This window comes from Catharus ustulatus, chromosome 1 (genome assembly GCF_009819885.2).
Source record: "Catharus ustulatus isolate bCatUst1 chromosome 1, bCatUst1.pri.v2, whole genome shotgun sequence".
In the NCBI taxonomy this organism is placed as follows: Eukaryota; Metazoa; Chordata; class Aves; order Passeriformes; family Turdidae; genus Catharus; species Catharus ustulatus.
This window is the reverse complement of record NC_046221.1, coordinates 40,064,307-40,092,121: the sequence shown is the minus strand read 5'-3', so window position 1 is coordinate 40,092,121 and position 27,815 is coordinate 40,064,307. Positions and strand designations below refer to the sequence as shown.

The 27,815-nt window shown below is 40.9% G+C and overlaps 1 protein-coding gene across 4 annotated transcripts in view; it reads left to right on the top strand.

Annotated features, from left to right (window-relative positions):
- Positions 1-6,748: 6,748 nt before the first annotated feature.
- THRB (thyroid hormone receptor beta) overlaps positions 6,749-27,815 on the top strand; it is a 158,440-nt gene continuing 137,373 nt past the window's right edge. The window contains exon 1 of one of the 4 annotated variants that reach the window (XM_033052577.1): positions 6,749-6,779. The gene's annotated coding sequence lies outside the window, so the exon portion shown is untranslated. Of the gene's footprint in view, positions 6,780-6,966; positions 7,015-27,815 lie in introns of those variants that run through there. The other 3 variants (XM_042779024.1, XM_033052553.1, XM_042779021.1) reach the window with 3 other exon arrangements.

The following is a 27,815-nucleotide window of genomic DNA, read 5'->3' as shown; positions in this document are numbered from 1 at the left end:
CATGCAAGTGGTTCAGCCTGTCTCTGTGCATTTATAATTTGTTTATTTCCCTGGTACACAAGTATAGATGTGGATTGTTTTTTCTACAGTCAGAGGACTGACTAGGGTGGATAAGTTAACAAGCAGGAGGTTCCTGCATGTTGGAATTAGCAACTTATCTGTCTCATCCATTTCTTGTTTGTTCATGTTTTGCTCATTCAGTTGTATCCTAAAGAAATGAGATACCCAGCTATTACGGTAATGCCAGTTTCTAATTTGTTCCAGGAGTTCATAGCCGTGGGTCTAAGCGCATCAGGAAGGACCTGTAGGTGTTTCCACACTACTTGTTATTGCATTTGGGTCATAAGTAAGTTTTTAATCTTAATGTTATTGGGTTTCAGCTGACCGGGTATCTAAAAAAAGTGTAGCACTGCTATGCTATGCTATGCTATGCATAGTTATGCCATGAGTTGCTATACTTACTCTTTATAAGTCAAGCAAGAGCTTTTACTGAGGCACTTCCCTCTGTAAAGCTTTATGCACACCAGGTAACACTGCCAGTCTGCTGCAGTGCTTGAAGGTCACTTGAAAAACCAGAGTTTTGATTAAAGTAGGACTCGTCTTCCTCCTTCTTCTTTCCTACAGGGAGATTTTTCAAGCCGGCCTCCAAAGCACCTTCTGGGATTCCTGACAGATCGGGTTTTCTAGGGGAAGGAACTGTTTCTTTTGCAGACACTATTAGCATAAATATCACAACATGAAGCCCATAATCACACTCAGAGGACACTTTCCTCTTGTATGTCAGGCAAATTGAGTTTAATTTGGCATTTACTGAAATATGACAGTTGAAAATCTACCAGCACTACATTTTACACTGATCAGGTATATATACGACATTATGTGCTACACTTGGGGCAAAAAATGGCAACCCATTCTGAACTAATAGATTTATAGTGCTATCCATTAGAGCATTTCCACTAGCACCAGGGTAATATTTCTGTTCCTGTTCTCTCAAGAGAATTTACAAACCAAAATACTTCCATGAAAACTCTATGCATATCTCCAAAATCTTCCAGAAATTCAGCTATGAATGGATTCAGGATGAAGATGGTAAAATGATCTCGTTTGTTGCATGTATTAGGCCTGCTAAAATAAAGCTTAGCAAAATACTGCTTAAGCAAGAGTGGAGGATGAATGGGAAGATTATAGAGCATTATTTTACATGTTTTTACTTACTGAAAAGAGTAGATGACCTCATCTTCTCCAGACTAGAGATAGCAAGCTTCTACCTTCTATTCTGAACTTAGTAGAAAGGTGGAATCTCAATTCATAGATTTTATTTTTAGTCTAAGGTGGAGGTTGCTTCCCAGCATGTCTGTGTTTCTTGCTCTCTTTTCCACAGTAATGATTGCTTATGAAGTTGATTTAGAATAGGGTGAGCTGCACGATCCCACAATTAATACACCCACCCACCTGGTGATTGAGCTCCATATGGTCTTGGATTAGGAAAGAGAGAACTTGCAAAGCTCTTGCTTCTGTCATGCCTCCAAAATCAAGACTCTCCAGCGTGTTTTAGCTTTGCCTCAGAGTATCCCAGTTATAATTATTCCAACTGAAAGAGCGTTTCCAAGCCCTCGTCTTTTAACTGAAACCACTCACCGTGGTTTAGGACAAGGCATCTGGTTTCAATAGGACCTCTACACATCTTCCCACTCCACCTTCTCTCCCAGCTATATTCACTCTTCATTTGATTCTTTTCAAAAGAGATGTCTCTTGTCCACTGCTGAAAGCAAACTGTGTTGCTAGCCTTTGGTGCTGCCACAACCACTTCAAACTAGAGGCTTTTCTGCAGGCCAGTTAAACGCTATTTCTTCTTTCCTGATGGGTTGTTCCTTACTGGGGTGCTCCTTGACCATCCCATTTGGTATGAAGGAAAAGCTACAGATCTCAGCTACTGAAGCCTGTCATTTGTCATCTCCTTTTTGCATTAATAAATTAATGTGAAGTTGCTTCTGATATGTATTTTTGTAAAGTCCAAACTAGGTCCACTGTCATGAAATTTGGATCCATGACTCATTAAAAAAATCATCACAGATGGCACAGAACAAGAATGGTCATGATGATCTATTTAGAGAATAAGGAAAATAAACTACTGGTTTTGCTTACTCCAGTAGCCCATCTAGTTCAGTTGCCCTTGGCTGATGAGTACAGGATGCTTGCAGAAAGACTGGAAGAAATAGAACAAGTGTAGGATTTCCTAACTTCTGGAAGTCAGAGGATATGGGAATTTCCTAAACCAGAAATTTCACTGGATTGCATCATCATGTTTATTGGCCATTGATGGACTTGTCGACCATAAATTGTCTGATCTGTTTTGAACTTTCTTGAACCTCCACATCATCTTCTGATAACAGTCCAAATAGCCTTTTTTAGTAAAATAGTTTTGCAATAAAAAGAAGAACATACACAAATTCCTGTTTAGTCTGGAAGCTGGCTTCTTCTAGGAGAGCTGAGACCTGTTTTTCCCAATACTTTCTTGCTACAATTTAGAAACACAGATCTTAAAAATAATTTTTGATAATAATTTAATCTTACTGTTTTCTTTCAGTTCAGATTTTTTTGCCTGTGTTCATTTGCCTTTGTGGACTGAGCACTAATTTCCTGTGTCATGTGCAACCCTGCATAACTTGAAAAAAACTCCCTGCTGTGTTTTTTCATGACAGATCAAAAATGGCTATGAACTGTGCGTTGGAGGTTAGAATATGACTCCAGATTTGTTTCTCTCTCTTTTGCTTTCCTTCTTGTTATTTATTTTTCTTTCCTATTTGTCTCAATTTTCATTCATTTTCTCTTCTGTTCTCACCCATCCACTCTGATTCCACTTGAATTCTGGTGGTAGGATGGAATTGGATCTCTGTACAAAAGCAAAGTATTATTAAATCAGGTTATTTTTATATTCCCCAGAAATCTTGAAGCAGACATATATTACACTGTATTGGAAAATCGAAAATGAGGAGGAAAAGGAACAGTACATAGTACTACTGGTTTATTTTCCTTTTTGTTTTTCTCCAGGAAATTAATATTAGCCCCAGACAAAGACTAGAGAATGTTGGCCAAATACCTTCAGTTAACGCCAAAATGTTTTCAAGGGTTTCATGGCATTTAGAGAAGACTGGCCTCAGCTAGCATTAATAATAAATGGAAAATAATCTAGAGTCATTGCAGTCGCATACTGTCCATCAGTTTTGTTGTGCATACAAGCACTGCTTATCCATCGTTTAAAGCGGGACTCACACAGGATGCTTTCCTGCTGTGCTGACTCACTCCTGGTTGTCTAAAAATGAAAAGGGGCATGTATGCTTGCTGATTTTCACATTCTTTTTAACATTTTAAAGACAAAATGTTTTGGATTCTCTTTGTCTGCCAAAAGGTGAAGTATTCATTTAATCAGCAGACTGGAGTAATTTTTAAACTGCTGCTTTACCATGATTGTTTTCATCTTTAATCACCGTGTCCTATGCACTGTAGTACTCAGGAAGTAAGAGGCCTTGGGAAATTGCAAATAAAACCCGGATGTCTTGTAAGACCCTCCTTCAAAAAGTGATTAGAGGGTCCCCTGTTCACCAGATAATGTGTGCTAGGTGGTCAAGTGATTCAGCTAAGCTCATGTTTCATTGCCTGTGCTCTCTGCCTGCTTGTGTACAAACAAATGAAAAATGGAACAGGTGAGGTATGTAGTACTGAGAGAAACATGAAGTCATGTGTATTAGAGCTGATGTGCCAAGCAACCACTCTGAAATCTAAGTTCTGTAGGGCAAAACAAACCAACCAGTAACAAGGAAATCTGGCAGCTGGTGTCAGGTGCACGATGTCCATTACCATTAGAGAGCCCAAAGAAGCTAAAGCCTGTCCAGCCCTGAAGTGTGAAAGCCAGACAAAAATTACTTTGGAGGAAAAGTAAATTGAGAGCAATAAAGGATAAAAAGCTGAAATCCACCAAGGTACCAAGTTAAGTTGTTGTGTTAAAATGCAAAAAAAGAATACAGTTTCATTGACAAGAGCCTTATGTCCTGAAAGGTGTTTAGATTCTTTTCCAGCTCATCTCGGAGCTGGATCGCATCCTAGGCACTCCTGCTCCAGCTATCAGGTAATTGATGAGGTCAGCATTAGGTTGCTTTTTGATTGAAGGGTACTTTCTGACTCCTGCATTTGTGAACAAAGTCATGGGCTGTGCATAACTGATGCAGTAGGAAACAGTGCCTGTACACAACCTGAACTTTGCTTCTCAGAGAGGAGGAAAATGCTGTCATTACTGTCCTGGTACAAACTATGTGCTGCCTCCCTCTGCTCCTCCCTCCCTCTTTAGTGCCTGCTCCAGGTCAGGCAGCACAGATACTGCCCTGGTTTCAGAGGCTCTTTGACATGTCCTCTTCCATGGTACTGAACCCTCATTTCACAGCTGCTAAGAAAAGCATTTATGTGAATGCATGGTAGTCACAGCAGATCCCTGGAACTCAAAGAGCGCAACAGGACCATCCTTTCTTTTTCCCTGACAGGAGTAGTGTTTCAGGCACTGGGATGGGCATTGATAGTGAAAGTTGCAGAGGGTTTGGGGTCCTGAATTTCCCAAATCTGGGGACTTACAGTTCATATGCAAGTATCATCTTCTGCCTAAACAGATGGAAGGGAAACTGTGGTCATGTGAGGACCCAGGAGCATCTGTCCTCATGCAAAATAAGTGGCTAGAGGAACACTTTGGGATACTTTGACTTATCTATTCCAAAAGATGCAGGGAATTGGCATCAGAATACAGGAGGAAGCCATGCCTCTACAGTATCCACAAATATTTGCTGTTGCCATCAGTGAATGGTGTTCTGTGTCGGTGTCATTCGATGGGGATGATGACACATTTTGAGGCTTCCATTCTCACCATCACATGGCTTTGTGTCCCTGCATTTTAGTCATTTCAGAGCAGTGCATCACCACCCCACTGGCTCATGCTGTGCTCTGTGTTTAGCAGCACATATCTATGACACAGGGAGTGAAGAATGAAGTCTAACTCAAGTCCTTAGCTAACCCATAAGTGAGGGATTAACTGCCTACTGCAATCTTTTACAAAGTATTAATCACTTAACATTATTTTCATTTTTTCAAAAAGTCTTTTGCTGCCTTAGTATGTCAGCACACAACTGGGTCTGAAATCATGGTGTTTGAGCGACTGCTGATACATTAGATGGCCACTGCTGTTGTTAACCTGACAAGGAACCTGTTGTGTTACTTTCTGGGTGAATGAAAGTACATGTGGATGGGCTACAGCTATCAAGGTTTGCTCTTGCTTTACAAACCTGTCTTCCTGGCTGTGGCAGAGTTAAAAAAATAATTACAAGTTTTTCAAAGGATCACCCACATACACATGGTATGAGAGCTCTTTTCTTTGTTGGTTTCATTTTATTTGTACATGACTCACTCTTGGCAAACTGAGTGAGCCTCATGAGCCTGTAAAAATTCTGTTTGGATTAAATGATTTGCATTAAATGATTTATAACTGCAAGATGGCTTTAATATTCCTGTAATTCCTTAAGGAAAAACAAACTGATCTTACTCTTTCAAGTAGCTATTGCTTTCACGCCTGTTTCTTCAGACGCCATCTTACTTGCTCAAGCTGATAGCTGTTAATGAGACTCTGGGTACTTCTTCCTTGCTTTCCTGGCCTCATGAATTAGAGATGGGTAGTGGGGATGTACTGTCATCTTTTTCTGAAAACATTCTTCTGAGCGTGACTGAGGGCCAGGAAACCTACAGCCTCCCAGACCTGCTTGCCTTGCTAGGAGCAAGGAGCAGCATTTGTGCTGGCCTGAGGTGCGGTGATCATGTTTCTGAGACCCAATTTACCCCGGTTTTGTAACCCAGAGGCCCATCAGTCTTCATTTTCCTGTCAGAGCTGGTGTGCTGGTTACAGCCACTTCATTCCTGCCGACTCCTGCATGGATCAGCTGTCAGCAGGGCAGCTGGGCTATCCTTACAACCTGACCCCTTGGTTCCCCAAGCTCAGAGATGTGGGGGCAGGGGGAGAGCCCTCACTGGGCATCCCTGCAGAGAGGGGACCGCCAGCTGCCAGCCGCCACCGAGGCTGCCCGTACCCTTGGGACAGAGGCCTCGCAGCAGGGTGTGCCTGTCAAAGCCCATGGGAAAAGCATGCGAGTCAACAGCGGGACAGCCCAGCCGGATGCAGGACGTGCCATCAACAAGCCCTTTAACTTTGTGTTTGCGCACAGCCGCGGCTGCCCTGGCTGCCCCACTCCAGAGGCTGAGGCGCGGCACAGTTGTTAGCGGAGCCGCTGCCTTCGGACTCAGACCACGGGGAATCCTCCTCCCCTCCCGCGCCCGCGTCCCTCTGACAGAACGACCCGCGGGATTTTAACATCCGAAGCAGAGAAGCGCCGCGGTCCCTCGCCGCCCGCAGCCGCCGGCCGTGCCGCACCGCTCCCTCCGCCCGACCCCCGGGGCGAAGCGGTCACCGGCGGCGCCCCGGGGCCCGCCCTGCCGGGCACCGCCCGCGGGGCCGCGGCGCAGCCGGGGGGATCCCGGCCCCAGCGGCGCTACAAGTGGCCGCCGGGGGCGGTTTCGGCTCCGGCTCCGCCGCGGTTTCCCTCCGCCCCGCGCCCGCCTACCGGCGACCCTCTCCGCGGCGCGGAGGGGCCGCGGGGCGCGTTGCGTAACGCGGCGCTGGGCTCCGCTCCGCCGCGCGTCGCTCGGGGAGGCGCGGCGAGGCGAGGCGGGTCGGGTCGCGGCGGCCGGAGGTGAGCGGTGGCGGCAGCGGGGCGGGCGGGGCCGGGCCGGGCCGGGCCGGGGGGGCGCAGCGCGGCGCGGCGTGTGCGCGGCCCCGCGGGAGGCGGCGGCGCAGGCGGGGGGAATCCAGGTCACGTCCGCAGCCAGACGGCGGCTGGCGGGAGGGACGCGGCCAGAGGCACCGCACCGCACCGCACCAGGCGGGCGGCGAGCGGCGCGGGGCAGGCGCGCCACTGCGCTCCGCCGGTAAGTGCCGCGAGTCGCCCGGGCGGGCAGCGCGCCCGACCGCGGGCATGGGCGAGTAGGGGGTGCCGGCTCCGCAGGTTGGCGTCCCGGAGCGCCCGCGGGGAACTGTGGGGCGAGCGCGGCAGAGCCGAGCCGCGCTCCCCGCCGCTCACTATATTTAGCCGTCAGCGATGGGGAGCGCGGCGCGCAGACGCTGGCGGGGACGGAGCTCCGCCGGCCCGTCGGGGCGCCGCCCGCAGCAGCAGCGGCAGCATCCGGGGGCGGCGGGGGGCGAGCGGCGGCGCGGCCCGGCGGGGAGGGCAGGGACGGAGCCGCGGCACCGCCGGTATTCATCACCGGGGGCAGCGGCGGCGTGCGCGGCTGCCGGCGCTTCCTGATTTATTTATGTTTGCAGCATAGGTGGTATTTCCCCGTTAAGAGTTTGTCCATTGAAGTTTTCTAATTGACTTTCTAAAGCGGCGGCGACAGCAGCGACAGCAACTACAGAAATCCGCGAAGTAAAAAAGCCAAATGTGTTAATTGTTAACTAAATATAGACGAGGAAAGCTGTAGTGGGTGGATTGATCAGGCAGCGTACGAGTAAAAAGGAAAAAGGCAAAACTGTCCATGAAGCCAGGTGCCGGTAGGAAGGAAGCATCGCACCTGTTCTGGTGAGTGGTAGGAGCCCCATAGCCCCGTGGTGCCCCGAAACCTTGCACGTCCTCCTGTGATCCGGATGGGGGAACGCGAAACACAGGTTAAAAATGCTGTAATAAATACCAGGTCTGACCAGGAAGGCAAACGGGACGTTTTTTTTCTACAGTGTAAACCGTGTTGCCTTTAGTATTTTAACTTAACACAAAATTCGTGCATTCCAACTGAGCCATCTGCTAGTTATAGTAACATATTTAGAGTTTATTTACAAAACTTAGTCTGTCGTAAATATATGCTTGCATAATTGATAGACTGGATATTTTTATAAAAAATGGTTTGTTTTCCTTTTGCAGTTCAGTATTACTTGTGTGTTGAGACAATTTTCTAGATTTTATGGTCCCTGTTTTCTGTTCTGAATAAACATTTGAGAAGAAAAACCAAAACAACAGAGCAAAGGGTTTGCTCTTTTAAAAGAAATTTCTGTAATAACAAGGTAATTTTCAGGAGACTTTGCCAAATAATCAATGCAGTTGCACTGGTTAGTTGTATTGCCTCACAGAGAGGCTTGAGTTCTCTCCCTTACTTTGAACTCTAAATAGCACAGCTCTATGAATGTATAGTCATTTTTAAAGAGAAGAAGCTGGAGTACATCACTGGAAAGTATAACCTTTCACTTTCTCATAGAACAGCTGTTTAAGGCACAATAACAGCAAAAGTTTTGTGAAACTGTGTATGCTGACTTCCTGCCTGACAAGAATTTTTTTTGTTTTCAAATAACTGGCATGAAATCACCCTTCATATTAGTCCCAGGACCCTTAAATTAGTCTCAGCCTTCTTCCAGTTTATTTGAATTGGTGACCTTTGGATGAGCTGGTGTGTTCCATTGTTACTTGCTAATGATGGAATAATCTGGTCCTGACGTACCAGTTGTGAAACCAAGGGAGCTGCTGCTGGATGGAAATTCAAATGTATTATGGCTCCATGTTGGAAAAGACAGGATTTAGCTGTGGTTTTCATCTGCTTTTAACTCCATGTACTCTGGTTTCCAGAACTAAAAGGACTCAAACCAAAGTCTGTTAGAGTTGATGGAAAATCTGCCATTGATTTTTACTGGTTTTGGATAAAGTCTCGAGCTGGTGTTGAATACATCATGGCTACTCCAAATTGTTCAGTCCTTTTGAAATTCTTTGCATATCCAAGTCATTATGTAAAGTCAATTTTTTTGTGTGCTGCCTTTGTGAGAATGTTCTTTTGCTTAGTAGAAAGTGGTGGTATTTTTATTCACTCTCTTACATACTACAGCATTAATTTTATTATCTGATCATTTCCTATTATGTGAAGATGACACAGGTGATTTTGGAAAAAGTGAAAGTGCTTTTACTGAAGGCTGCTTACACTGAGGACAGGTTTCTTCAAGTATTTTTCAAACAACTTGCAGTAGTGGGACATCTGAAATTGTAAGACATGCTGTCTCTAATGTCCGTGTTGTACTTCCCTTGCCCAGTATATGGTTGTTTGCTGCCTTTTGTTTGTTTGGGTTTTTTTATTACAAATGTGAAGGGGAGAAAATTAATGTTAACGATAACAGATACTTGTGTTCTGTGAAGAAGCTTGCAGAATAACACATACCTGTGGTAGGCATATATCCTCTCCCTGCTGTTGATGATGAGCAGGAGTTTTCCTCTTGGCTATATGTAAAAACCCAGCCAAGAGAAAGTAGGGAGGAGAAGGATTGCTAAACTTAAATCATGGAAGTTTGTCAGAGTTTGTCTAGTGTAGCCTGTCTTGAAATTTGATTCCATTTGGAAGGGAGTCAAGGGATGAAACCTCAAAAAAAACCCACCTGATTTGAGGCAGGACGTCCTCCAGCAAGAATCTCATTTACCACCGGAAGGGTGAGACGTGGAATTTTGGCTCCTTGAAAAAGGAAATTCTGGAGCTCATTATCTCTCCATCATATTCTGGTTTACTGATTTGGGGTTTGCTTGTTACTAAAAGTTGAAGAAGGCGAAATAGGCATGCATGTGAGAGAAGCTCAGGTAAATAGGCTGAAATGAGGGAATGCAGGAGAAGCACCATTACTGTGAGCCCTCATGCCTTGGATTTCCTTCTAGGGTTTGGAAAGTGTTAATTTTCCCAGCCAAACTGATTTGCTCTTAAATGAGGGATGGCTGTCATGGCAGAAAGCAGAGCTGTAATGCAAGGTGCAGGGTAGCAGTGCAGAGCTACATCTTTTCTCTGTCTTGTCCTTTTTCCCATGGGATTTCCAAAACACCTGAGAATCTTGCCTCTGGAGGAAAGGTGGAGATAGTGCTGGGGCACTCTCCACCTGTCTGCAGGGACTGAGGCAGCACATCCATGCCACAGGTTTGCAGAGATTATGGCCAGGATCTAAATGTGTGAATTCTCTGTCAGAAAGGGTCAGAGGATCTATCAGGAAGGATTTTCCTAATATTTCCACAGTTTGTCTTGGTTCCCTTCTTTCCAAATACCAGAAATTGTTATGTATGTAGTCCTAGATTCTCTCCTGCATGGCCCCACTTAAGTTAATAAATAAAAGCTGTTCAGTAGCTCTTCAGGTGTATGACAGCAGAATTCTGCCAAGTCACCAAGGTGCTTTCCTTCTATCTGCTTAACTGAAGGAAGGCCTCTGGGTGGCATTCCTCCTAGTCCAGGGAACTCCTTGGCTTAATTTAGCCCATCAAAAAAGTTAGCAGAATAATTCACATGGCCACTAGTGTGACAGTACTGCTGCTGGCATTTTTTAAACTTTTCATTAATGGTGCAGTGGAGAAATAATCTCCCTTCTTAGGGATGAGCTAGGATTTTATTGTACAGGGATAACTAAACAAACAATGCATGTGTTATGAGAACCTTCGTCATTAAAATCAAGGGCAGACTATAAATTTCTGTGTAAAGATTAAAGAATTGTATTCCTTTAATTCTGTGTTATTCCATCAGTTGTATGTGGTCCAAGAGGACATTTTGAATAAAGTAATTGAGTCTTGCATAAGTTGTTTCTCTCATTTAATTCACAACACGTGAATGAGGTTGTTTCCATTATTCATCACAACTACTTAATTTAAATATGGTCATGGCAGGGGGACAATGCAAGTAAAAAGGCTGGTTGGAAAAGTTGTTTCTGTTGTTAATATTTTCAGTGTATGGTTACACTGCCAAAGTGCATTTAAGCCTGCAACTAGAGAAGAGTAAATTGAAAGCAAGTAAAATTTTTTTTACTTTTTAATTTTTTTTTTAAATACAGAAGTTAACTTCAGTATTCCATTTTGAATGCTTTTGGTCATAAAAATTCTCATTTTACTCTAACCCATCTTAGCTTATTAGAAATTAAGTACCTGTGAAACTAGTGAACTAATGAAAGAATAAAGAATTAAACCACAGTTTAAAAAATACTTTATATCCTCAAGTGTCTTAAATATAGAGAAGCTGCAATAATTTTTACTGATGAACTAAAAGGGCAAATACTCTTATAATTAGATTATGCGCATGAAAGCAGTGTGATCATTCTAGACTACAGAACTGTTCTGTGTCCTCTGGTGAACCTAACCCAATAAATTAGGGTTCTGTTTTTCCATTGGAAGAAATAAAAGGACTAATTGTCAAGCTGCCTAACAGTAAGGTAGAAAACAGAACAGGAAGATCAATCATCAAGTGAATTTAGAGTCAAACCAAATGTAAGTCTTTCTTCTACTGGGTGGAGTGAAGTTGGTACATGTAGAACCAAGTCACTTGTATGTTTGCATACACAATGATTACTGTTTTATCTTGGGCAGAAGTTCCTTCTGCTCACCTGCTAATTTTTTTTGCCTGTTTTGATGCTGATGTTTGAGTATGTCTTGAATACTCCATGGGAGTTGGTTGGCATGAACTGCATGCCATGGATACAGCACCAGTGTTGCTTGACAGTGAGATGTGCTTTGCAACAGCTGTGGTGTAGGAAAATAAAGGAGCTCTTTGAAGACAATTAGAAGTATCTGTCGACTACTGAAGTAGTTGGATCCTTGAACAATTGCTCACTAACTGATACCTTAGTGACATACATATGGATGAACCATTTTCAAAACATTCACTGGAAAAATATACTTCTGTGGGTAAGAAGAGCTGTTTTCATCACCACTGCAAGTTGGCTTCCTTGAGTTGTGTGTCATGTGTGCTGTCAATATCTACATCTGTACAAGGCTCTTGAACTATGGGCCCTTTCCTTTCTTATGTTTCCATTTGTAGACCTTCACTTCTTTCTTCCGCTGACTTGGTCTTGCACCTTGGGCCCCTTTAGATTCCTGTTATCTCCACACCTCCCACTCATGATTTTGCGTTGTTTCTCTTGATTTTGCTATGCCAGCTCCTTGCCATTTGCTCCAGCTCAGCTGTTCTTCAACAGGTATGGAGTACTGCTGCTGCTTCTTTGTTTCCTACCTGTGGAAAGAATGAGCACTAATAAATTGAAGCTATTTCTTTCGCATTGTTTTTTTTTCTCTGGCTTTTAGCACAAAATCATTCCTGGTCCATTTGCCTACCTTCTTGCAACTTTTGACGTGTAGGAGTGCCTTCATGTGACTTTATGCTGTTTTCTAGCTTTACATTAAAATAGTTTTATTCCCATGATTTATTAACTTGTCACTGGCTCTGTTTTATTTTAATATTTCATACATGTTTTAAAAAAATGTGGCATGTTTGTATACTAGGTGCTTCAAAGTATAATTATGAGCAATATCATTTATGTGTAAGACTTAACATAACTCTGTTCCTCCCTTCAGGAAATTGAAGGGTTTATCTTGAGCCTTCTTTTATAAGTTAGGTGTCTTACTTTCCATACTGCATTTTTTCTCATTAAAAAAAGATAAGGTGAAATGCATTATCCAGTTAGATAAATAGGGAAAAAGTCTATACAGAGTTGTAGCCATGTAATTCTAGAATATACATGACCATGCAGATATACACTAAAAGAATATTCCCTCGCAGAGTATTTGTGACAAAATTAATTTTTAAAGGAAAATAATTACTTCAATTAAATATTAAAGTATAATTTTAGTTCTAAAAATACGGAGAAAATTGTGCCAGGAACATAGAGTACTTCCTATGTAATGCTGAACTGCATGTAATTTGTGTTGTGCTTGATTCACTGATGTGACTTACTGAAGTGATTTAGTTTATCGAAATTCTCTATGTGACCAGAATAAAACAGCTTGGGCCAGAGAACTTGGATCAGCTATTTAACTGTGGAAGTTGCTGATTATTAAGGTTAAAGAAAGGAGAAATACCGAAATTATGGTTTGATATGCAGCCTTAATTCAGGTGTCATTGAATATATGCAGGTAAACTGAGGTTTAAAGTCTGTGTACGATATTGCTTCACTTTTCAGGGTGTTTAGCCCTGTGTAATAATTCTCATCCTTGAAAACTACACTTCCTCTTAACTTTATTTGAAACCAAGAAACTTGGGATCAGATGACGGGGAATGCAGGTGATTATGCAGAACATTGCGAGCATGTGGTCCTTGGTGTTATACATGTGTAACAGTAATTTTTCACTGGTTGTGAATTTTGAGTTGAAAGTTACCTCTGCACCATGAAGGTATCTAACCTGATTACCCAACTTTGTATTTAATTGTTGCAAACTGTTTAGCTCTCTTTGTTTCTCTTGCCTGACCTATTTTTCCTGCCCCCAGTCCCATACCTCAGACACCTCACACTTTTCTCCTTTGTCAGAAATGGGAGAGAGATGCGAGAAGCATTTCATTTTTCTGAGGAGTCTTATGCATGGAGATAGCATCCTTGACCTTCTTTCCCCTTAGAACGTCCTTTCAGTTGCTCCAGTTCTGAATTTGGCTGATGTTGAAGGCAACTGCCATGCACCTGGTTCTTTCTTACAGGGTCGTCTTGCTGCCAGAAGGGATAAGCCAATGACAGGAGTCACACTTGCCATTGTGTGACCTGTGTTTTGCCTTCTTGACTTTTTGTATTACTGAGTATTGAGTTTTTTGGGGTTGGTTTTTTTTTAGTCCTCTGTCCCACTGCCATTTGGCATGTCCCTCCCTGGCTCCCCTACCTTGCAGTTCTGTTGGCTGTGTATGGGAGCACTGACATGTGCTGTGAGACTTGGACAAAAATGGTGATAGCCTCTGTAACCTCCAAAATGCATGGAGACTTCTTTCCTGCTGAGTAGGTTGTTGCACAAGATACCATCTTGATGGCAGCTGTCTTCATTTGCATTGAACTCTGGGAGAACCCAGAGACTGCTCTGATACTCAGGCCTCCTAGGAAGCCTGTTTGCTTTCATCCTCTGCCCAGGGAAGATGAATCTCACCCGCTGCCACTCTCACGGCAGGATGGGGGGAATGCGCTTGCAGCCATTCTGGCCATGACTTTCCAGTGGGTGGATGGTGGGAGTGTGTTTTGCAAGGCAGAAAGATCTTCTACTGTTATCTCTTCAAGAGACCTCATATCAAAGCACTCTGTTAGTTTTGGGAAGTGCTTTCTGTGCTTAGAGGTTAGGCACGAGTGGGAATAGTATGACCCGGGGAAAGGAAAGTGCTGGATTCTATAATTCCCCAGGCAGAAAGGGCTCTGGTCATACTGTTTTTACAGAGCAGTTGCCTGAGCTGACCATCCTCATCTCTCCATCCTACTTGCAGTGACATGGATAAGTCTCCTTGCTTTGGCTCTGCAGTGGCTTCTCTTCAGTGCCACTTTCCTTGCGAGGAAAGCCATATGTATATACAGTGTGCTGCCTTCTGTTTTCGGATGTCTTCACATGTTCTGAAATACATGATAGCTTGTAAATTCAAGAATCTGGATGAAACGTGTTTTTTTTTTTTTCCAGTACTACAAGAAATGTTTGTGAAGAACAAATAAACTTAGGCAAGCCCCTCTCCCGACTAGATTTTTATTTTCAGAGGGACAGCAGGATTCATCCTTGTCATAAGGTCCTTTCTTGCCAAGTTACAGGTTCTCTTCCGAGGAATAGAATTCAAGTAGTTGAAAGAAAAAGAATTTAAAATTTTGCCTATAGAAAAAAGCCCAACCCCAAACATTTCCTTTGCAAGATTCTTTGTACAGGTTGCCCAGAGACATTTTGACGTCTCCATCCTTGGAGATACTAAAATAAACAGGTGGACATGGTCCAGGGCAACCTGCTTCAGGCTACCCTACTTGGGTACTGGACAGTCTGCAGAGGTCCTCTCCATCCTCAGGCATTCCTTGAATGAAACTTTCTGAAAAGGTTTTGAAAGAGAATTGCAGTTCACTTTCATAGAGCTGAGCAAAATACAAAATAATTTAAGGTAGATTCATTCAATGGAAAGTATAGAGCACACTTTCAAATTAAGCTGGTCTTCCAGGCTTGCCCATAATAAATTTAGGAGACTAAAAAAAATTATTAATTTATACTTAATTCACAGAGCAAATCATATTGCTTCTGTCTACACAAACAACTGAAGCGTCTCTGTAACTTTAAAAGGGGCTCTAAATGCATTTTCCATGCACAGATCAGAGTTACGAGCTTACTTAAAACTTAGAAAGAGATTTCATGCTCTCACCTTTGCACATAAGAGGCCAATTCTCAGGATCATTGCCTTTGATCCCATAGAAAGAATCATAGGCTTAAAAAGGAGCCAGGATTTGCCTGCTGTTTAGTAGTAATTTTCTGATTATACTTTGTTCATAGGAATGTAAATGTAAAGAACCAAATTTACATGAGCAGACTACTGTGTGAACCTTGTCCTTCCCTCTCCCTCAACCTTTGCTGTCCAGTTTGGCTCCCAGAGCATTTTCAGAAGTCTCTTTCTAGGGTTACTTGTCTCTCTTGCAAGAAAACCAAGTTCTGAAAGCAAGAAAGTGGCAGAATTGCAGCCACAAAACCTGAACTTAAGCGATCTTCCCTCTCCCATTACTGCTTCACCTACTCATGAGGCAGCCCTGTGGGGACCAGTCTGGACACTGGCTGGCAGCCAGGTGTGTACCAGACACCTCTTTACCTTTGCTCATAGATAGAGCTCATCCACAAATGGCAGCTAGAAATTCATGCCTATAAGTTCACATTACTTTTATCTGTGTTTTACAGCAACAGTGCAGGCTACCTTTTTCCTGAAAAAGAAATTATTTCTTAGTATTTTTAACATACTTAATTTCCTCATTTTAGGACTAGCAGGAAGGTTTATCAGCAATTTATGGTGAAGATAGAAGGAAAAGGAGAATTGGACTGCTGACAGGATATCACTTGCTGGCTGCACAAACATAGTGTGCAATAAGACAAAAAGCTTGGACTCCCCTTTGTGAAGTTCAACTCCAAGCCAAATTAACTTAACCTCAGCCTCTTTTCAAAACGTGTCTGTATAAATATAGCTGTAGTCTATTTTGATGATCACAAGTCTGCAGCTGAATTAATTATCTGATGGTGCAAGGAAGATATGTAAAGGGAGACCTTTACCACTGAAACCCAGATTTACAAGATCAAATCTACACTCTGATTTTCTTTCCTAATGTTTTCTTGCTAAGTGTTTCCTTATACATCATGCCTAATCTTGTCAATATTTCTTTAGGTCTTGCTCCCTTAAATAGCTCTGGATGAGTGGAACATCCCATATATTTTCAAAGGTCTCCTGGAGTCAGTGAAAGCCATTTGTGTGAACGTGGTCAGCTGAAAGAGCAAAGGCATTGTGAGCACTGCACAGTTTTAAGACAGTCTGTGTTTGGGACATGGGAGTAGTATGGCATAACTCTGTTTGCTTTGGAAGGTAATCTAATCTAAAAGGGCTTGAAACAATTTGCAAATTAGGATTGTGGAAACCTCAATGTCGGTGTTTTTTTTTCTTTAGGGAAGAAATATTTAAACCCAAAAAGAGCATTAGGCAGGAAGAATTTGAGAGATTCAACCTGGCAGATGTTGCAAGGCATGTGATAGAATAGGACTGAGCTTTACCTATTGCTGTGTGAAGTTAAGATCTGCAATCTCTGTTAGGAGCTCCAGATTTCACAACACTTGGGTGATGGTGTAACAGGAAGAAGGGTGTGGGCAAAACTACAGAGCTACATATGAGTAATTCAAGACCTCACCTGTTTTCCCATATGGAGAGCAGGACAGAGTGGGGAAGGCAGATGGACAGATCAGAAGTTAGAGTTTAATCGCTTAACTTTTGCTGAGTTTATCTGTACTGAGGATAATCTTTGGGGATTCATGTTTGTTGCGTACTTTTTGCATTTTTTGGTGAATGCATTTTGAGTCAGAAAAAATGATATCTGGTGTAACACCTTTTATATTCTGTCTCAGCATAGCAAATCTGAGCTACTAAATTATAGCCAGCAGTTTTTGTGGTTCTATACTGGTAATTTACTTGGATGTGTTTTCTGCAGTGATGTTCCTAGTGGTGAACAAACTACCTTTTTAATAATATCAAAGGGGTGGAATTACTGCCTCATTTCCATGTGAAAAAGTCTCAGTGAGTGTTACAGACAGATGATGACCTCAAGTAGTGCCCCGAAGTGATATGTCAGAAAGAAAAAGCTATGATCCCAACAATGATTTTTGAAATTTGGTCAACATTATATATGTTTAATAAATGCACATCTTCCTGCAATGTTTGAAATTGAGGTCAGGACTCCAAAAAGAAACTTAATGAGATTGTCTTCAGTGGCTATTACAACTGGAGAATCGAGAAAGGCAAAAATAAAGGTAGGTGATACAAGCTTGCTGTTTTCCAAAGCTCAACAGTTTTGTGAGCAAAGTGATCTGCTTACAGGGTGTTTTTAACATGGAAGTAATTTTATCTACAGTGCTACATTTGGAATCAGTTTACCCAGCCATCTGCATCTGTGTATATGGCAAGTCTAATACCTTAATTTGGGGATTAAATTTATACCATGCTCTTCAGTGTTTTTCTTCAGACCCTTACCTTAGGTTTTGGTTTTGGTTTTTTTTGTTTTTCTTTTTCTGTTATAATGCGGAGTCTCATTGAATATTGTTGCATTTCTTATTTACTGATATCTTATGAAAAACTTGGTGAAAGTTTGGGAAAACTCAAGGCTCCTTATACTCCTATATGTCAGTTAGCCAGTGGTATTGATACTGAATGCAATTAATGCTCTTCCCTTTGTAATCCAAGCTAATGTCCTCTAATCAACATTATGTAATTCAACAAATAGAGCAAAACCTACTGAATTAAGATACTGTACTGTTCTACTATCTCTGGATGTGCAGCATAGCACGTATTTTTGTATCTTCTGAATATTTTGTAGATCGGTAGCTGAATTTCTGGGAGTAAATGCATTGTATTTTTGAGTTAATGAATTTCACTTTCTTTCAGCACTTCTGTTCAAGTTATGTTTCTGCTGAATTACACATTGTTAATTATGAATAATTTTATCTCTTTGGTTAACAGAAGAAATTGGGGCATTATTAGGGTGTTGGCCTTGCTGTTTCCATAACAGGTTGGCTGCTTTGATCTGGCTGTGTTGACAGTAAAATTGGGTCTTCTGCTTGGACGTGTAGAAGTATGTGTTTGGTTAGACCGTTATCAAATTGGAGCAAGTAACTACAATGGGTAAAGTGAAGACAAGCACAGTAATGATAAAAAAAAAAGAGAGAGAAAATTAAGCAACACAGGGTCACATAGAATGCTGTCACTTTGCTGATGTAATTTGTGGCTGTAAGCAGAGGTCATGGTGTCATGCTACAGCTATCCCAGCTCTTCTCAGTTTTATACCATTTTCCTGTAGCTCATACAAGCCTAGTCCTAGAACACCACATTACCTTTTGTGTACTGCTCCTTATTTATTCTTTTTTTCCTAACCAGAAGAGATTAAATGGGAAAGAATCCAGGCAGGATTTGGAAAAGTAATAGAGAGTGTGAAATGAGTATTAAACTAGAAAGTACTGCAAAGTGTCTGTATAAATCTGTCAGTGACCTTGTCTGTTGTATTGACTGAAAGTATTGGTAAAAGGTAACTGCAGAAAGTGAGGATTTTTAAAATTTTAAAAAGGGGATTTACTTACTCGACTTTGGTCAGTGTGTGATGGTATTACCACCCTGGAAGTGGTCGATAGGAATTAAGTTGTGTACAGCACCAGCAGCTGTGTATTATAGAATGATAAAACTTTGTTAGAATGGGGGGTAGGCAGCTACTGAAGTCGCCTCTTGTATGATCATTTTTGGTATCGGTGGCATGTCCTGGCTTTGTACACTAAATGCCTTTGACCTAATTTAATTCTAGTGTAACAACAATGAGAGTATGGGGCATTTACATCATGGAAAGGAGAAAGGAAAATACATTGAAGTATTTCCTTATTTAAGTATAATATTTTTCCTTACCTAAACATATGCAATAATATATTAAGCAAGATACAGGAAAAATAGGATTCGGTGGTATTTGCCTAAAGTAAGCATATGCAATCTTGTAAGTGCTGTGTGACATTTTAGATTTTTATTTAATTTACCCTTAAAGCTTCAGACTGGAATTTAAAGTGCCCTAAAGGAGTCTTTATTCTAGTTGAAGTGCTGTGATTGCACTGATCTTTTCATCCTTTTCTTTTTTTTTTTTTTTGGTAGTATTTTAAGGTTTTTGGATTGTCAAGGAAGAAGTGTCTCTCTTATTAGGAACGTTGGCAGCTAAAGCTACTCAGTGCCCATTCAGTGATCTTAACAATCACCAGTCAGCCAGAAAAGGAGGAGGACCTTGCAGAACTGCAGGTTATGTGCGACCCTAATTCAGAAGTGTGTCTGTAATTTAGAAAACTTGCAGGGCAGGTTGTGAGATCCATGCTGTGGTTTTGCCATCTCACTGGCTGGCTGGCTCTTCTCAACAAAAAATGCTGTTTAAAATGTTACAACAGCTTTTGTGAAATTGTGATTTTAAATCACATAATCTCAAAAAAATCTGTACCCTAAGAGTATGAAGATTATAGATTGGTCAAAGCACAAGAGATTGCATTTCTAGACAATGCCAGGAGAAGTACACGGGGAAGAAAGCCAGAATTACCAGCTTTTGTTCCTCTACTTGCTTGGTATCCCAACAGGACAGCACTCGCCAGAATGGGATGGTCATAGCTGGGTTTGAACAGAGGTATCATGGTAGAACTTCAGTGCTTTTTGGTGCAAAGAAATCTAATGGGACTCTTATCCTCATGAAATTTTCAAATATATCCCAACATCTTTTATGTAGCATGCCAAGTAAAGAGCATTAGTCCTAACATTTAGACAACATTCATTTCAACTGGATCTTTTTCTAATGCACCCATGTTCACAAAGAAAGATAGTTGGGTGCTTGGTTTTTCATGTATTCATGTAATTCCTTATTGTTCTTAATTTTAAATTATTGTTTTTAAGAATCCAGCTTGTTCTAGAATAGTCCTTACAAATAAACATTTTTGAAGATTAAATGAAAGGTCTCAGTTCCATAGAGTATGGTAGTTTATGGTCTTTAATTCCTGGCATTACTTCACAGCCACCACTCTCAGCTGCTGCAAAGTCATAAGGATCACTAGATTCCATTTAATTTGTCTTCTAAAACTGCTGATGAACTTCACAGGTGTCTGTGTGGCTCTGCAGAATGTCTGGGAGCAAACTGTTTTAGGCAAAATCCTTAGAGGTGAATAGTGGATGTAAGCCTATTTTTCATAATTTTCATTCTGTCACCATACCCCCCTGAGGAACTTTTGGAGCCTAGTGGTGGTTTTAGAAATGAATAAGATGCATATAGAAATAAGATGCATATGGAAATAGCAATAATGAAGGAGAGATTATTTTACCACTGTTGGTGATAGTCTGGAGACGAATATCCTGACGTTAAATTCCCAAAGTGCTATGAAGTCATATAATAAAAATGAGCAGTTTGTATCCCTATTATAATTATGGTGTTAAATTTGTGCTACTTTCTTACCTGAATTTCAATATGTTTGGTCTGAATTGTTTGTAAGGATGGAGTAGTAATCTATCAAAAATGACAAAATTGCCATGGTTGGTTTGTGTTGTGTTGTCCAAATAAAAATCCCTTTTCTTTTTGTGCCTGCATATATTTAAGACTGCATTTACTTATTTGTATGTTACCCATTTGTAAATAGTGCTTTGCAGTCATATGAAAAGAAATACAGTCTTTTCAAGATCTTCCAATATATTTGTATGTAATTATGGCCATTTTCTATAGCTTTTCTGTTTTTTAACACTTAATTAGGACAAATGCACCTAAGTGATTCAATTTTCGGTGCTGTCTGGTTACCCATGTTAAAAATTATTCTTTAACTCTGTGTGTTTGCTTTTTTGAGGATATCGTGACTCATTATTTACTCGTGGGTAATCATCTTTAGCAAACACAAAGTGCATCTTGTGGGAGCTAATACAGAGCTCTGTGTGTATCAGTTGGAAAGAGACCCTTCGATTCGAAAGTTCCTGCCAGCTGTCACCTCCTGAGCTAATATCACCTCATAATATAGAGCCAGTCACAGAATGCAGAAGTAATGTTTGTGTTTTGAGAAAGCTTGCAAATAAACCAGAACTCAGTAACATGTATGACTTCAGAGCTGCAGCAAAATGTATCTGGGCATATAATATACAGATTTCTGTTTTGTGTCTGGTATCTTACTGCGATGTTTAGTTAGTATTATATACATTTGCAATTAATGGAAGCAACAGAAAAATGGCATAAAATAGAATAACTTAATCTTGTCCTTTTTCCTGCTGTGGGAAGAAAATATACTTTGTATCTGTTACCAGTTCCTTTCCTTAACATGATATCCTAGGCTTAGATTTTGAATCATTCCCCGGCTGACTAAGTGATGACTCGCTCGTTTTGTCTCCTATTTATAAAAGAAGTGAAAAGATTTAGCTCATGAATTTTTCATACAGACTACAGATGTACTAGTTGGGGCCAAATGCTGTCCTCAGTTACAAGTCAGTGTCGCCGGTGAGCTGTCAATGGCAGTGCTGTGAATGCATTTCAGCGTAGTACTGAGACTTGAATGTTTTGTTTCTGGTGTGCATGTGGGGGTAAGAATTAAGGAGATGGTAGATAAACTGATTATAAAAATAGATAGGAAATAGAGGTTCATTTTCCAGTTCAACATGCTGCTGCCAGTACTGAAGCAAGAGTAAAACCATTACTCACTGCCCTGCGGGTGCTGCGCCCTGCAATGAATGAGCACCGTATTTTAAAATATCTAGTAACATTATGAAAAATTGAAGTCGAAGCAGAAGTTCAGATCTTAATTAGTGAAACTGCCTTTCCACCTTTGGTGCTGCCAGCCAGAAAAATTTGATTATATTGTAAACTTTCCCAAACGGACTTTGCCTTTTGCCTTCTTAGGAACTGCCTGTGAGACCAACAGCAAGGAAAGGTGTAGCACAGAAGGCAGCTTTATGTGCCTGGTTTCAGGCTGGTAATATCCCTCTGAAGTTTTACTGTATTCTTTCAACCTCCCTGTTTTTCTGTACTTTGAAGTTAAAAACTAAGTTAACCTTTGACCAAGAATTTCAAAATCACCTGGTAGAAAGCCGTTCCCTTTCTGCTGCCTGATAAATGAAAAACTCTCCTCTGCGTATAGAACTCAAAAAACTTCTGTAGAAAAAGATGTGAGGCTTTATTAATTCTGAATTGCAGTTTTTCTGGATAATTCTCTTTAGGAGGAGGCACCTCTTCCAAGTGTTTGAAGCTCTTCCTTCCTTTCGGATCTGGAGAATAGAATACTGAGCAAAAATAATTAGAGGGAAAATGTTAGCAGCACTGCCATGATGTGAAGACCTTACCTGCAGCTGGGGTCTGCCAGGTAAATGAGGATGGCTGTCAGCCTCACCAGCTCGACAGCTGATATAAAAGACACAAAGAAAGCTAAATGGAAATGCGCCCTTGCCATGTGGTTTTTTGTGCTGGAATGAGGAAAAAAATCTCTTTGTGCTGAGCATAAGGTTGTTTTTTCCCATTGCTTGTCTCATTCAGCGTCTGTTTTCTAGAAAAGGGCAGAGCATGGGCCATTTCTGGTTTCACAGCCCTCTCCAGCTAGTGGGTATAGGAAGTCTTCTCAACCCCTGTACTAAATTTCAATAGAAACTGAAGAGCACTGTCTGGTATAGGGTAGGTGGCATATTTCATATTTGAAATTCCAGTCACTGCTCCTTGCATGAGCATCTTGAGGTTTCTGAGTGAATCTGTTAGCAGTTTCATAAGATTACTGTTCTCTTGTAAGGTTTTTTCAAACTTTTTTTGTCCTGATCTTGTGTCTGGATGACTCTGCTCTGTCTGTTGGGAGGGTTTTGTGCCAGGGAAGAGCTGGGTGTTGGTACCCCCTGGGCGTGGCATCCCTGGGCGCTCTGTGAGCTGCCCTACATCCCCCTTGGTGCTTCTGGGAGAAGGCTTCACATGGAGAAGGCTTCCTGTCTGATGCACAGGGTAGCATCAGTGGCATGGTTCAGCAGATCTGCAGTTCTGAGAGAGAGGGGATTTACAGACTGCATCATGGTCTGTAGAGCTGGGTGAGTGGTCAGCACCTCTCTTGCACCTACAGATAGTCCAACAAGCTCTGCAGTGTTGTCTGTGCATATATGCTGAATGCTCCTGCTTCAGGTTGGGAAAGTCAGAGATTCCTGCTCATGATGCAGCTCTGAAAGCATCAGGGTAGGACATTTTTAGTACCTTTTCAGGAAGTGTACCTGATGTGTACCTCAAAGAGATATTCCTCTAATGGAGGCAGTGTTGCTCATTGTGGGTTAAGGGAAAGCAGGTGGGACATGAATTCCTGAAGTATTACCAGGATAATGCAAGGTAGGTCTTTTAAGAGAAATCATAAACATGTTTGGCACATATACACAATAAAGTGTCTCCTGTAAGACTCATTCTTCCAGTGTTGGCTAATCAATTTGGTACGCTGTTTCTGAAGGTTTGATTTCTTTTATGCTTTGTGTCTCCTTCTGGAATTCAGATGTCTGGCTGGTGAGGTCTTTTTGATGCTGTATGTTGTATTAATAGCCCTTATGAACTTGTCTTGCAAAATTACTAGATTTTAATCACTCCCTTCTTTGAGAACTGAATCTTAAATATGCAGACTCCTTGGCACTTAGACAGCTTTATTTGTCTATCAAAATACATTAAAGACAAGTCAGTCTATCAGAGCTGGCTATCTTGAAAGGGTTACTGATTAAGTTATCAGCTTTATCCAGGGGCAGCACAGAGGTGAGAAACAATAGATAGATGGACAGAAAGATTGGAAAAGAATTATTAATTTAAGTATCTTGGAGTCATAAACTCCTGTTTTAGCAGAGCAAGTCTGTCATTATCTGCTTTGCTCTTTCTGTGGGAAGTTCTGATCTCTCTAAGGCTGCTGCTGAGTGCCATTTTGAAAATCTTGTCAAGGACAATTGCTGTTGCAAAGGTAGTCGTTCACACATTCTGGAAGATGCCTGGGATATAAAAATGGTGATGTCTCTAACTACCCATTTCCTTGCTTTTTCTCTTCTTTTCCTGAAATTTTGAAAAAGGTGTTAGGGAATGATGCTGGTAAAATGGATTGACTGCCCTTGAGTTTTTAAATTCCATCTTTTCTTTGTTTTGTCTTTTGATTTCTTCTTTCTTTTGAATTTCCTGGATTTTTGTTTACCTTTTAAATTATTTTCTGTGGAGAGTTAAAATTCTCAGGGAGGTTTTTAGGCATAGAATATGAATCGTGCTAACTGAACAAAGAATAGTTCCTACTGAAACCTGTGTGGCAACATGAACACAGAATGGAACAAAATAGGATATTAAGAAGGAATCTCAAAGATGTGATAAGTCCCCCCTTCTTTGCTACTAAAATACCTTAAAATTCAGAGAAAACTGATAAGGCAGTGTGTTGAAAATAGGCAATATACAGTATAAAAGCACAAGAGCACAAGTTTAGCTTTCAGCTTACATAATAGACAGGGGAAAATGTCACTCCAGATTATACTAGTTGCACTAAATGCCTGTCTATTAAAAGCAATTGAGTTTTTTTCCTGCTGTGCTGGCATATAGAGCTGCTGTCTGCTGTGCTGTAGCATTCAACCAACACAATTTCAGCTATGCTGATTTTTTTTTTTCTGAAACTCTATGTCTGTCAGTCACTTTGCAGAACTTGCTTGGAATTATGGATATAAAAGCTGTGTGACAAGGAAGCAGGCTGCTGTTTCATCAGTCTCTGCTTTTCAGTGTCTTTGCTCAGGGCAAAGCAGAATTTTAAGAGTTTTGGAATGTCAATTCTTCAAGTGTTGTGCAGGCAGACTGCTACTTATGCTAATTTTACTAGGTAAATTTTGGGGAATTTTGATCCTTAGCATTTATATTCAGTGGTTGAAATATGATATGTTTAAGCTTTTAGAGGCACGGTGCTTGAAATGGGTTGATGTTGCATTATGCACCGTGTCAAAAAGGAGATGAGCTTTTGTTGTTGCTATTATGATTCTTCTTCTGAAACTTGGGCAGAGGTTGTTTAATTTGTGAGCAATCTAAAGTAATTTTCCTCCATTTAAGAAAGAGGCTTGTTTTTGTTTGTTTATTTGTTTGTTTTTTAACTGGCCAGTTGAAAACCTTGGCTGTTGTGTTTTGTTTTGCTTTAGGAAAGAAACTAGCCAAAGTGATTCTTTCATTTTCTACAAATTATGGTGCTACTCTGATAATCGTTAAGGAATTTATTTTTTGCTGTGTTTTGAGACTAGATACAGGATCTTAAATTTTCAAAAGTGAGTCATGATTTGGCATAAGGCCATTTTAGAGTGCGTAACCTAAAACATCTGAAAGATGGTATTCAGTTCTTACTGAAAACAAGATTCTATTAAAGACATTTTAGTTGGTCAGAGAAGTGCCCAGGCATCCAAAATCACCACTTATATGTGCAAACTGAGCTTATTAGATTTCCTTCCAGACTGTGTTTGAAAGCTTTAAATAGTTTGAAAAAGTTAGAAGATTAAAATCAAACAGATTTTTACATCTATCTGTAATTACACAATACAATGTGATGATAGTATGATTTATGATATAATGTCATTTATTATAAAACAATTGTGTTATTATTGTCTGTATTTAGCACAAGGGGAAGGCAAGCAGGAATAACTGATGGCTAGACAGCATGGTAGGTTCTGCTGTTTTGTATACTGCAGTATAGAATCCCCCAAAATTTTCTCTTTATAGCCCTTACAACACTGATTTTGTGGCTATTTCATGGAATCACAGAATCATAGCATGGTTTGGGTTGGAAGGGGTCTGCCATGGGCAGAGATGCCTTCCGCTTGTCCAGGCTGCTGAAAGCCTTATCCAGCCTTGCCTTGAATATGTCTAAGATTGGGGCATCCAGAACTTCTCTGGAAAACCTATTCCAGGGCCTCACCATCCTCATAATAAAGAATTTCCTCCTAATATCTTATCTAATACTCTATTTCAGTTTAAAGCCATTCTGCCTTATACTGTCTCTGCATGTCCTTGTAAAAAGTCCCTTCTAGCTCTCTTGTAGGCTCCCTTTAGGTGCTGGAAGTGCTCCAAAGTCACCCCAGAGCCTTTTCTTCTTCAGACTGAACAACCTCAACTCTCTCAGCCTGTCTTCATCAGAGAGGTTTCCAGCCCTCTTACCGTCTTCATGGCCTCCTCTGGACTCCAACTGGAAGTTGCTAAGCAGCCTGACATAGAAGAAAAAACTAAATCTTACAGAGCAAAATACCTAGCAAAGATTCTTAAAACAGCAGCACCAAAACTCAAAAGTTTCATTGAATGACAATTTATATATTGATAGATAAAAGTGGTGTGCTGTGTTGATTTCTGCCAAGGAAACTGTTCAGATTTTTGTCACCAGTGTGAGGATAATCTGAACCACTACATTGTCCCCAAAATCCATTTACGAAGACATTCCATAAGCATCAGCTTGTTGATGTGTTTCATTCCCAAACACTGGCCATTTCTCTTAACTGCTAAAACAATCGGGAAAATAATTTGCACATCATAGATAAAAAGATCTGATTTAAAATAGATGGGACTGTTACAGTCATACTTGGTGTTTACAGCATCATTTTCAGCATAGCATAAAATGGAGATTAAAAAGTTATTTAAGAGTTCACCATGGATGTATCCTATGGGTCAAGTTTTCTGTTCATTACTGTTCTGAGTGAAAAAAGCAGGTACAAAACAGAAGGAAATCTAAAAAAGTTCCATGAAACAAGGAGCTGCTCATCAAATAACTTGATAATAAGTGTCAGCATCCAGTGGAAGATGTGTTCATAGTTAATCATTTTGATTCTTCATCAGTGAGGAAACCACAGAGTGTTCTGTCCAAGTTTTTAAAGATGCCATCCAAAATGCCGTCCAAGATTTTGATTAAAACAGAGTATGCCTTTTGCACAATGAGTTGTTGTGGCTGGATCTAATTAACAATGAACAATTGGAACCACGAGAGAACAAAATAAAATAATGATTCAGATAAATTATAGAGCTTTTCCATTACGTAGTCCATGTGACTGATCCCAAATACAAAAATTGTAGAATTTTTATTTTTTTTTTAATATCAGGATCAAACACCAGAGTTGAAATACTATATGTAGCAAAAGCTCTTCTGGTTTGTAAAACTGAAAATGTGGCTTTCTTATCCATTGCAGTTCAGCTGTGAAATTCACTTGCTTTGTCACAAAATCACAGAATATTCTGAGCTGGAAGGGACCCACAAGGATCATGGAGTCCAACTCCTTGCCCTGTAGAGGACAGCCCCAAGAATCACACCACGTGCCTGAAAGCATTGTTCAAACACTTCTTGATCTCCTTCCTTTTAAACAAGAAAGTAAACAATTATGAAAACCTTTTCTGAATTAAGTGGAAACGACAAAGTCTTTTTGTGCCTTAATATTGGCTATGAACATGGAATCATGCATCAGAGGGATCAGGCTGGAAGACTGTGAACCTCTGTCTCCTATTTTCCCTGTCCCTCTCCTGTGAAGCAGGCTTTGAGCACCTCCTATCACCATCAGGTAAAACTGATGTCTTTTGCATGGATCTGTAATTCCCTTTAATTAATCTAATTAATCATAGTCTGTCTCCATAAAAGCAATTAATAATAAAGTAGTGGATTTTTTTGGTAATACATTGCACTAGCAACTGTTTCAATGTGTTCAGGTGTAACTTTAAAGTCCAATACAGAATTGCATGTTACTGATACCAATAATCAGTTATTAAAAAAATC